At 43.9% G+C, this 9,027-nt stretch overlaps 1 long non-coding RNA gene across 1 annotated transcript in view; it reads left to right on the forward strand.

The window, feature by feature from the left end:
* Positions 1 to 6,058, forward strand: part of LOC108445807 — a 7,454-nt gene extending 1,396 nt beyond the window's left edge. The window contains exons 2-6 of the long non-coding RNA XR_001860780.1: positions 116 to 215; positions 296 to 354; positions 828 to 897; positions 2,158 to 4,590; positions 4,693 to 6,058. This is a non-coding gene — a long non-coding RNA (uncharacterized LOC108445807). The remainder of the gene's footprint in view (positions 1 to 115; positions 216 to 295; positions 355 to 827; positions 898 to 2,157; positions 4,591 to 4,692) is intronic.
* Positions 6,059 to 9,027: the final 2,969 nt, after the last annotated feature.

Raw genomic sequence — 9,027 nt, forward strand, 5'->3', positions numbered from 1 at the left:
TTCAGCAGGGACATTTGATCCTGTCTAAAGGTAGGTTTGGTCCTGAAGGGGTTGTTGTCCATTTTGTGTGACTGCACGTTAATGTGGCAAAATTGTTTCTGCTCTCCATCACTAGGCTGAATAAATTTGAGATCTTCCAGAAAATTGTTGTTGAAGAGCTTGCCAGCCTTGAGAAGGAAACTCAAATTCTGGCAAACATGGAAAAGGATGCACTGGTGCGTACCACTTCTTGTGTTCCAGTCCAAAAAGTTGCCCCTTCCCAAGTAACAGGGGTATTCTTTGGGGGTCTTTTTAGGATTTCTGGAATGCACAGCTGCTCAAACTGAATACTTTCTGCAACCAGCAAAAGCAAAGGTATGTCTCTGCCAGCTGTCCTGCATGCTTACTAGTCCTCTGATGGTTATAGAGGGCACTGGTTAGGCTGGTGGCACTCCTGCTAATACATGAGAAAGGATTCTAAACCCAGTATGACATCTCTACTTGTCCATTGATTGAGCTTTTGCAGCCTCGTGAGGCTTTTCAGTTGGAATGAGAGTGTAATGAGGGAACTCTGTATGGGAAATTGTGCAGGAGAGGAACCTAGCTCAGGAGAGCTGTGCCAGGATCTGGTGCAAGATGCAACGCACCCTCTCGGCATGACTGCATCTAGGGGTCAGAGGAGGTGGAAGGAGGTGATCATTTAATGTATGAAAGACACTGTTTGTGTAAATGCTGGGCAAAAACCTGCCTTTCTCAGGTTTATGTTTGATGGCAAATACGTCTGTTCAAGCTTCACCAGTAAGTATTAATGCTTCATGAAAAACCAGCTAAGCTTACTTTCCTTTCAGAATTGAATCTGTTGACTCAGCCCTGGGTGAAACAGCAAAGAGCTTTGCCGACTCTGCCCATAATACAATGGTATGTGTGATATAAAAGCAGCTCCCTATGGGTGGAGGGCTGATCTCTGGCCTGACTGATTGGTGTTGGAAGTGAGAAAATGAAACTGAAGTCCTGGGAGGGGAAGCCTTTAGTTAGCTGATTTGTGGGGCTGGTTCTTTGCTGGACCTCTGGTCCTGATGCATAGAAAACATCGAGAAAGAAAAGTTTGATAAGGGGAAGAGGTCAAAGAGTACCTGCCTAAGGGAGAAGATAAGGACAAGGACGATCAGGTAGTGATGTTTCTCCTGGGCTCACAGTCTGGGGCAGTTTCTGTGGAGTTGGTGACCTTCAATGCATTTGCCCTTGGAGTTGTGCATCCATGACAATCTGTGCCTAAGAGCTTTGCAGTCTAATGACACCTTGCATGCTTTCTCTTATCTGCTCTTTAGGTCTGGTAGCTACTAACCTTGATGTATTCAAGCTTGATTTTTGAAAAACCAATCTTTTTTATTTAACTTTCATCCTGCCTGCTCTTTAGGTCTGGTAACTACTAACCTTGATGTATTCAAGCTTGATTTTTAAAAAACCAATCTTTTTTATTTAACTTTCATCCTGGTTAAATATTCCGTCAAAGTTCTTAAACTCTCCAGAGCATAATCACTATTTTATGTTCTTGTTTTAATTTGTAAATTAAGATGAATACTTTGCTAACTTTGATACAATGCTTAGTTTCCATCTGGTTCACCCCATCACATGGACATGTAATTTTGCTACTGCTGCTGTTCCAGGTTTATGTGCAGATCTGATGGCTTTGAGAGTTTAGTATTTCTGCAGTAAGATGGATTACTGTCATGTCTGGGATGCCATGTGTCTGCACTTCACAGGGCTGAGAAAGCTCCCTGTGTTGAAGGAACAACTGTGCCGGTGGTCACCACAGTGCACTGGGCCTGGGATTTTAGAAAAGATGCTGAAAACCATGGGGTTGTATATTTTAGCAGTTAAAGCTGGAATCCTGAGCCTTTCCAAAGAGAAAAGTTTCCATTGTGGACATTGCATTGTGGAGGGACACAGGTGCTCCTGAATAAGGACACCTTAAAGAGAAGCAGGGCTGAGAAAAGAGCACTTGTGTCATGGGAACTGCTCATCCTGCAGCACTTGTTCCAGGGCAGGTGCTTGAGAATTAAGAGCTGAGTCTAAAAGTGCTTCCAGGATCTTTGCAGTTTCTTATCTTGTACAGTTTCAATGTTTGCGCAAGTTTTTGCGATGTTTTCTCTTACCTTTTTTTGTTCTTCCCTGCAGTATGAACTCCCAGTGAAGAAGGCAGAAGAAAACAATGTGTTCATAGTTCCTTCTGACTAGCAAACCCCTGAATTCATCATTGCTCATGACATTTGAGTGCTTTGTGTGCGGCATAAAGAAGATGGTTCTGTGAAGGATGTTAGTCTATTTCAAATGAAAAGAAAAAAGAGAAGGAAAAAGCATCATGTTAAGCATTTTTTTTGCCTAGAAAGAATACATAGCACTAAGTGATCTAACTGTGAACCCCTGTGTTGATAACAAGCCTTTCCTGAAAAAATTGCAAGATGGGTCCATTATATATCAAAGAAATCTTAAAAAAAAAAATGAACTAAAGATAATGATTTAGCCATCAAATTGATGGATATATTGGCTTACTTTGACTGTTCTAATGCCTTTATCAAGTGTAAAAGCACTTAATGGCTGATTCAAAGTAAAAAGTTGTTTGCATAGGATAACAATCTCATTCCTTCCTTCAAATTGATGCACTGAGAGTGTCTAGAAAGGTACTCTAGAGTCCTGTGTACCTTGCATTAGGCAAAGCCTCTCCTGTGTGCGCATAAGTGTGGGAACTGCTGGCTCAACACCATTGGCACTCAATTCTGCATTGCAGAGCTGAAATCAGAGAGGGATCTACTGGCCAGATGCCTGACGGCAAGCTGGAGATTGCAGAGGGCAAGAAATTTGGAGAACTGAACAGAAAATGTCAAGTGAAGCAGGAGAATTTATTTTTGCAGCCGGTGACTTTTGACTCCAAGGAGAGTTCAGAGTACAGTGAACAACTGCTGGGATTAGACAAAATAGGGTTACAGGTCTGTGGAAAGTAAGCAGCAGATAACCCATGCTATTTAATATTGTCCTCTGCTTTGACAGAGTGTGACAGAGTTCCCCAGAACATCATTGCTCTTCACAAGAGAGTGTGCTCTTGCAAAAACAGCATCAGTGCTAATGCAACTTAGTGAATTTGTGGGAACATAGCAGATTTCCAGGCTTTGGGTTTCTGTCTCCTTAACTTACAGAACCAACCTCAGATTACTGTATGGGTTCGAGTCAACGGAATCCTCCCCTGCACAAAATGTACCTTCAGAACAAAAGCCCAAACCCTGACAGGGTTTGTTTCATTACTGAAACAGGGCTAATGCTCTTGCTGCTTGAGAAGGTCACACATGGGTAGCACCATCACAGAGAAGAGCAAGAAGCTGCCCTTGCCATTGCTTGACCATTTTATTTCTTTATCTTAAGTAGTCCTGACTAGGGTTGGCATGAGATGAACTTTGTTCATCCACATCAAGATGTACTTGGTGCTTTCCTTGTGGGGTGGTTTAAAAGAAAACACCTCTTCAGCCCTGCCCGTTCCAAAGGTTCAGATACTGATTTACCCCCTCCTATTCCTAATGTGAAGGACTGAAATTCTGATTTCACATCCATGGTCTTGTGCTTATTTCTTTGAGGGCTGGCCCTGGTGACCTGGCTATGCTACATCCTCCTGCTGCTCTTCAGTGTCCTTACAGCTGCTGCTTGATTCTAGGCTCTCAAAGCACTCAGCTAAAGCAGATGTGACTTTTGGGCCATGAAGCTGTAACCTCTGTGAGCAGCTGTGCTTGAGTCTGCTAAAACTAATTTTGCATCTTGGCAACAGTTTTTGGCACGCATTGGTCCCACTAGTGTGGTGGTACAATGTGATCCACCAGCAGTGCCACTGACCTAAACAGGCTTTAACTGTGCAGTAGATGCGTAGCAACTCTTGTTTTGCTACATTTCTTCACCCTTCATTTGTTGGCACAAGGCTCTCTTGGTGTCTGCTGTAACTGTAAAAAGTTAGGAGTGCTTTTCATCCAAGTATCTTTGCTAGATAACTTGGAGTGTATCAGTCTTATTTCTGTATCTCTAATTGTTGAATCTCTGCATAACCTGTAACTGTAAAGTTTGGAAGGTGAGTGTTGAGCACTTAAGAGGGCATGGATAAAGGAAAAATCAGAGTTCCTTACTTAGTAAAAATTACCATAATGTTATATCCACCTACACTAGCTTTTAACTGTTTTATTGGAAAAGTCTGAACCCTAAAAAGCTGTTTTAATGATGGGTATGGGAGAGCAGAAAGGGATGTCACACTGCTTAGGTTCCTTCTAGCCCTGCACTTATCTATCCCTTCATAAGAAACACTTTAGCTTTTGAGAAGCTCAGTGTGTTCCAGCTTGATAACCTCTGAATGGCCTAAGGTGAAAATTTTGGATTTTACTAATGGTCTTCTCATCTGTAGGCAGAAGTGTTTGGAGATGGCATCTGGGACAGAAATTACGTTTTTCTGACCTTGGACAGTCCATCTCATACCACTTCCTGCACTATTTGGTCATTTAAACCTCCTGAAGGTCTGAAGTCCATTTGGTTTCTGCAGCAGACCTGTAACTGGGTTATCCTTGCGTTACCTTTTGGAAGGTGGGTAGCTGACCTTGGAAGGTTTTCTTTGCCCTTCTCACTTCATGCTTTTTAAAGTGTTATTAATCCAGATATTTCTTTTCTCCCTTTGAATGCAAATAGATGTAGGTCAATTTTCAACCTATTCAGTTGCCTTGACACTTCTGAACCAGAACAACAGATGATGTGGATGCTGAAGTGCAAAAACTATGTATCAATACTCAGAAAAAGAAATGGGAAATATGAAGTTCAGGTTAAGGATAACTGCTTTATGCATTTTAAGCTCTAAACAGGGTTTAATCATAAACCGACTATAACCCTTGGTATCCTTATGCTGCATCTTTTTCAGAGGGTGATGCTGTGCCAAGTGCTTGTTTACCTACACATTCTGTGTCAGTGCAGTGGCCCATCTCAGGTCTACAGGGCTTACATCTACCTCATGTCAAGGCTGCACAAAGCCAGAGGAAAGGATGTCCTGTGTGGCTGGAAATAGGCTGGGGAGCTGTGCGTGTTCACCCTGGCCTGGGGACAGCCCACCCTGCTCTTGGTAAGGCATGCTGAGGTAGGCTGGAGCACACAGGGACAGGTCCTGCAGGCAGTAGAGCTGCATCTAAGAGAGTAATGCACTGGAAAATGGCATGTATCTAGGAGGAGCTGAGAGCTATTATGTATTGGAATCAAACACAGCCACAGAGCCTTTCCTGGTTTTTTGTTTCTCGTGAGCAAGAGTTGAGAAAGCATTACTTATAGACAGACTGTGAGAAAAGCCTTGTAAAGCTGAGCCTTGGCACAACACATCAGCAGCTTGATTTATCTCCTTCAATTCCATTGTTCCTGGAAGGGTCTTTAGTAAAACTCATTCCTCCTTTCCTTGGGAAGCTACTAACATCCCAAAACAGTGAATCAACCTCAATAGCTTTTCCTTCTGCCTGTCACCCCACACATGCCCTTTGGTGAGCAAAAACAGTCAAGTGTTTGCATGCCTTCCCACTCTGTTTGTATCTTCAATCTGAAAGAAATATTATTTCTGAGATTTGATTTCTCAATTGTCTCTCCCCTGTTTTCTACTATCACGTTCCAACTGAAAGCAATCTGATTATCAAACAAGGACTTGATGGGCAAGCACAAGCTTTGAACAAACAGTTATTGCAATATTACCTTTGTTCAAAAGCCCAAATTTTTATGGATAGTGGGGCAAAAAGACTACATGGAAGCTTTACACCAACACCAGTGAAGGTATTGTGTAAAGTTTACAGAGGTTGTTTCCCAGTCTGATGTGAGTGTTCTAAAATGCATCTGAAAAAGCTGGAGAACAAAAGCAGCCTCAAGTAACCAGTTACCAGCCCAATTTGATGCCTTAAAGAGGAGTGGAGACAGCCTGATAGTAAAATTTGTTTATTTACAGTGTTATGTATTACAGGAAAATCACTTTAAAAAGTCAATGCTTCTCTTTCTTCAAAGTTGCGGCATTTTGAAGATGTTAAGACATATCTGAAGAATTTTAAACATACCTGATTCCAGCATTCCTGGCTGATCTGGATCTACAAGGTCTGTGACCATCTCTGGTTTTACCTTTTTTTTTTTTTTTTCTTTTTCTATTTTTTTTTTTCCCCAGCCCTTTGAATTTCAAGTAAGGCATTTATTTATTTCCTTTTCTTTTGAATGAGATTTCAACAGAACAAAAGACAATATCTGCGGGTTTGATTGCTGTAGTAAACTTTAACACTTAGCACAGCTGACGCTTTCCACCTTGACAGTCAAATGCATGCTTTGCCATCAAAAGATTATGGACTCCACTCGGCCTAAAATCCATGCTGGGGCACTCAGCCCTTTTTGTGCTTGCCTTAGATGAATGGTCTAGCTCGTTACCTTGTACACTGTCTTGACAGCTCTTTCAAATCTCTGCCTCTACCCTGGCTTCCAGTATCAGGCTGATTTCTGCAGAGCTCTGAAGTGCTCCCTTTACTTAGGGCTGTGTAAAACACCCTTAGTCAAACCCACTAATTTCTTACATCTTGGGATTTTTACAGTGTCAATCAGAAACACCTGTAAAGGTACTGGAAGGGCCAGTGAGAAATAGTATATGCATACAGTGTCCAGGCTTTGTGAATGCAGGGTTCTTGGGTTTTTTGATTTGGGTGTTTTTTGGGGTTGCTGCTTTTCCCCTTATTGAGTGCTAAATAAAACAAAACACTGACTTTCAGTAAGTGAGGTTTTGTGACCAACTTCGTGAAGAGGGGAGCAAATGTGAATATGCACCAGCTAGATCTAGGTTGGTGTGGTGGGGTAAAAGTGTTTGAATATTGCAGCTATTTTGGTCACCCAGTTCACGATGATGCCGTTCAGCAGTCAGGCTGCTCAGAGGTACTGCTTTTGCTGCAGCATTTTGGGAATTTGTTTCCTGCTGGAGCAGAAAGGTTTTGTCTACATTGCAATGGAGCTGGAACTGGCTGGTTATTACAGCTGGTGGTGGGGTCCGAGGCTGTGACCCAGGAAGAGATGACCGGTTCGGGGAGACGGTCCCAAAAGGAATCGCCTTCCCGGGGTCCGGTGTCTTCCTCTCAGCTGCTGGCAGAGGAGCCCTTGCAGAAGCTGTCAGCTCTTTAGTGATATCAGCTCGTGATTCCAGCTCAGCTCTGCAAGGCAGCCTCCAGGCCAAACCAGACCAGAGAGAGAGACGAGAAGGCCCGTGTGGCTGGTTCCGCACGAAGGCAGCTTTATTGTGGGTCCCCTCCAGCGAAGGGGGGAGCTACGGATGACCTCTCTCTGCCACAGGGGCGAATTGGTATCTTTTATAGGAATAACCGGGGTCAATGGATTACAGAGGGTCTGGGACAGACCAATGGGTTACAGAATGATCTGCATAGTGTCTCCCAAAGGATTGTGGGTCTGCCTTTCCTCGCCATGACCCAAGTGGTTGCCTTTCCAGGGAGTCCTGCTGGGCGATTGCAAAATCTTTTATCTCAGCAGATATCCCTCCAGGGCAGTGGCTGGGCATATCCCATAGCTGGTGACAGGTGGCAGACAATAGGACTTTCAAGCACATGTTCAAGCAGAACTCTGACACAAGACACCCTTCTTCATGCTACTTTCTCCTCTTGCTTTTTCTGGACAATTCCATCTGTTCTTCTTCCCCTACTGTACCACTTCCTTATCCCCTTTCCCTCCTATCCATGAGCCATCATGGCTGCAGTCTCTTGGGCTGCTCCTGGTGAGGCTGGCTGCCATGTGTCCATACAGCTCCCTGGGACAAACCTTCCTCCTGCCTTTGCACCTGCAGTCTCCACAAGCCCCTGATGGCAGATCATCTAAATGGGGATATCTGGAGGGGATTACTGATCCTCTAGAGATGAAGAAGAATTGGACAGCAGGACTTGGGACAGCCTCCTCTGCATGTGGGCTCTCTGTGCTGGCTGGATGTGTGTTTGTCCTCCTCCTGCCATGGGACTCTGCAAGGTGACAGGAGTGAGAGGACGTGTCCTTTACTGAACTGCTTCAGTCCCAGGGACTTGCTGGGCTGAAGTGACTTCAAAAGCCGTTTTTGTTGAGAGAATTTTATACGTGAGAATGGGAGAGACCAGAACTACTTCACTGTGAGGAAAGAAGTATGTCTATTTTTAGTGAAGAAACTAAGTGGGCTAAATGAGAAAAGGGTGAGGGCAGATCTATAAAGTTAACCCTGGGTCTTTTTCATTTCTAACCATTTGAGTGGGGGGTAAATGCAGCGAACTGAAGCAACAAAGATGGTTATGGGCTATTGGGAGAGAGACACCTTTACAGCTGCAGACAGCAGATATCTCCTTGCTTCTCCTACAGAGGATTGTGCCTCTGTTTCCCCAGCCAGAGACTAGTCTGAGTAAGGTCCACCTGGCACAGAAATTTGTGTATAACCTGCTTCGCTCATTGCTGAACTCACTTTTCAAATTTTCTGCATCTTCCGGTCTATTAATATGTGGCATGACAGTTTCCTTTGAATTAGCAGTGTTTGTGTAGGATTAACTTTATACACATTTACACTCAATGGATTTATCTTCCTTAAGATGCTAAGATCCTATGTCTTTCAAAATCCATTTACCTAGAAGTCCTAATGACTTAGCATATCCAAAGTAACTTGTTTTGCTCTGTGTTCAGAATACCAGACTGGGCAGTGCCAGGGGCTAGCAGTCCAGCCCCCTGAAACAGAAAGCTCCTGCCAGCCTTCCTGGCATTTGAATCAGGTTGCACTTGTGTAAAGCAAGTGAGCGTGGTGCACAACCACCTGCAAACTATGGGATGGTGCACCTGGGCTCTGCCCTCTGTCATGTCCTTCCCCAGGGCTGACACAGGATCAAAGGGCACCTTGCTGGTGTCCATGGGGAGGGAGTGTGTTTTGGGGAATTGCTGAGAAGAAGAAAAGAGGGGTATGGTGATGGAAAAGGTATGATTCTCACCTTTTTCCCCACCCCCCCCCACCACCCC

Source organism: Corvus brachyrhynchos, unplaced genomic scaffold, assembly GCF_000691975.1.
Source record: "Corvus brachyrhynchos isolate BGI_N302 unplaced genomic scaffold, ASM69197v1 scaffold43, whole genome shotgun sequence".
Lineage (NCBI taxonomy): Eukaryota > Metazoa > Chordata > Aves > Passeriformes > Corvidae > Corvus > Corvus brachyrhynchos.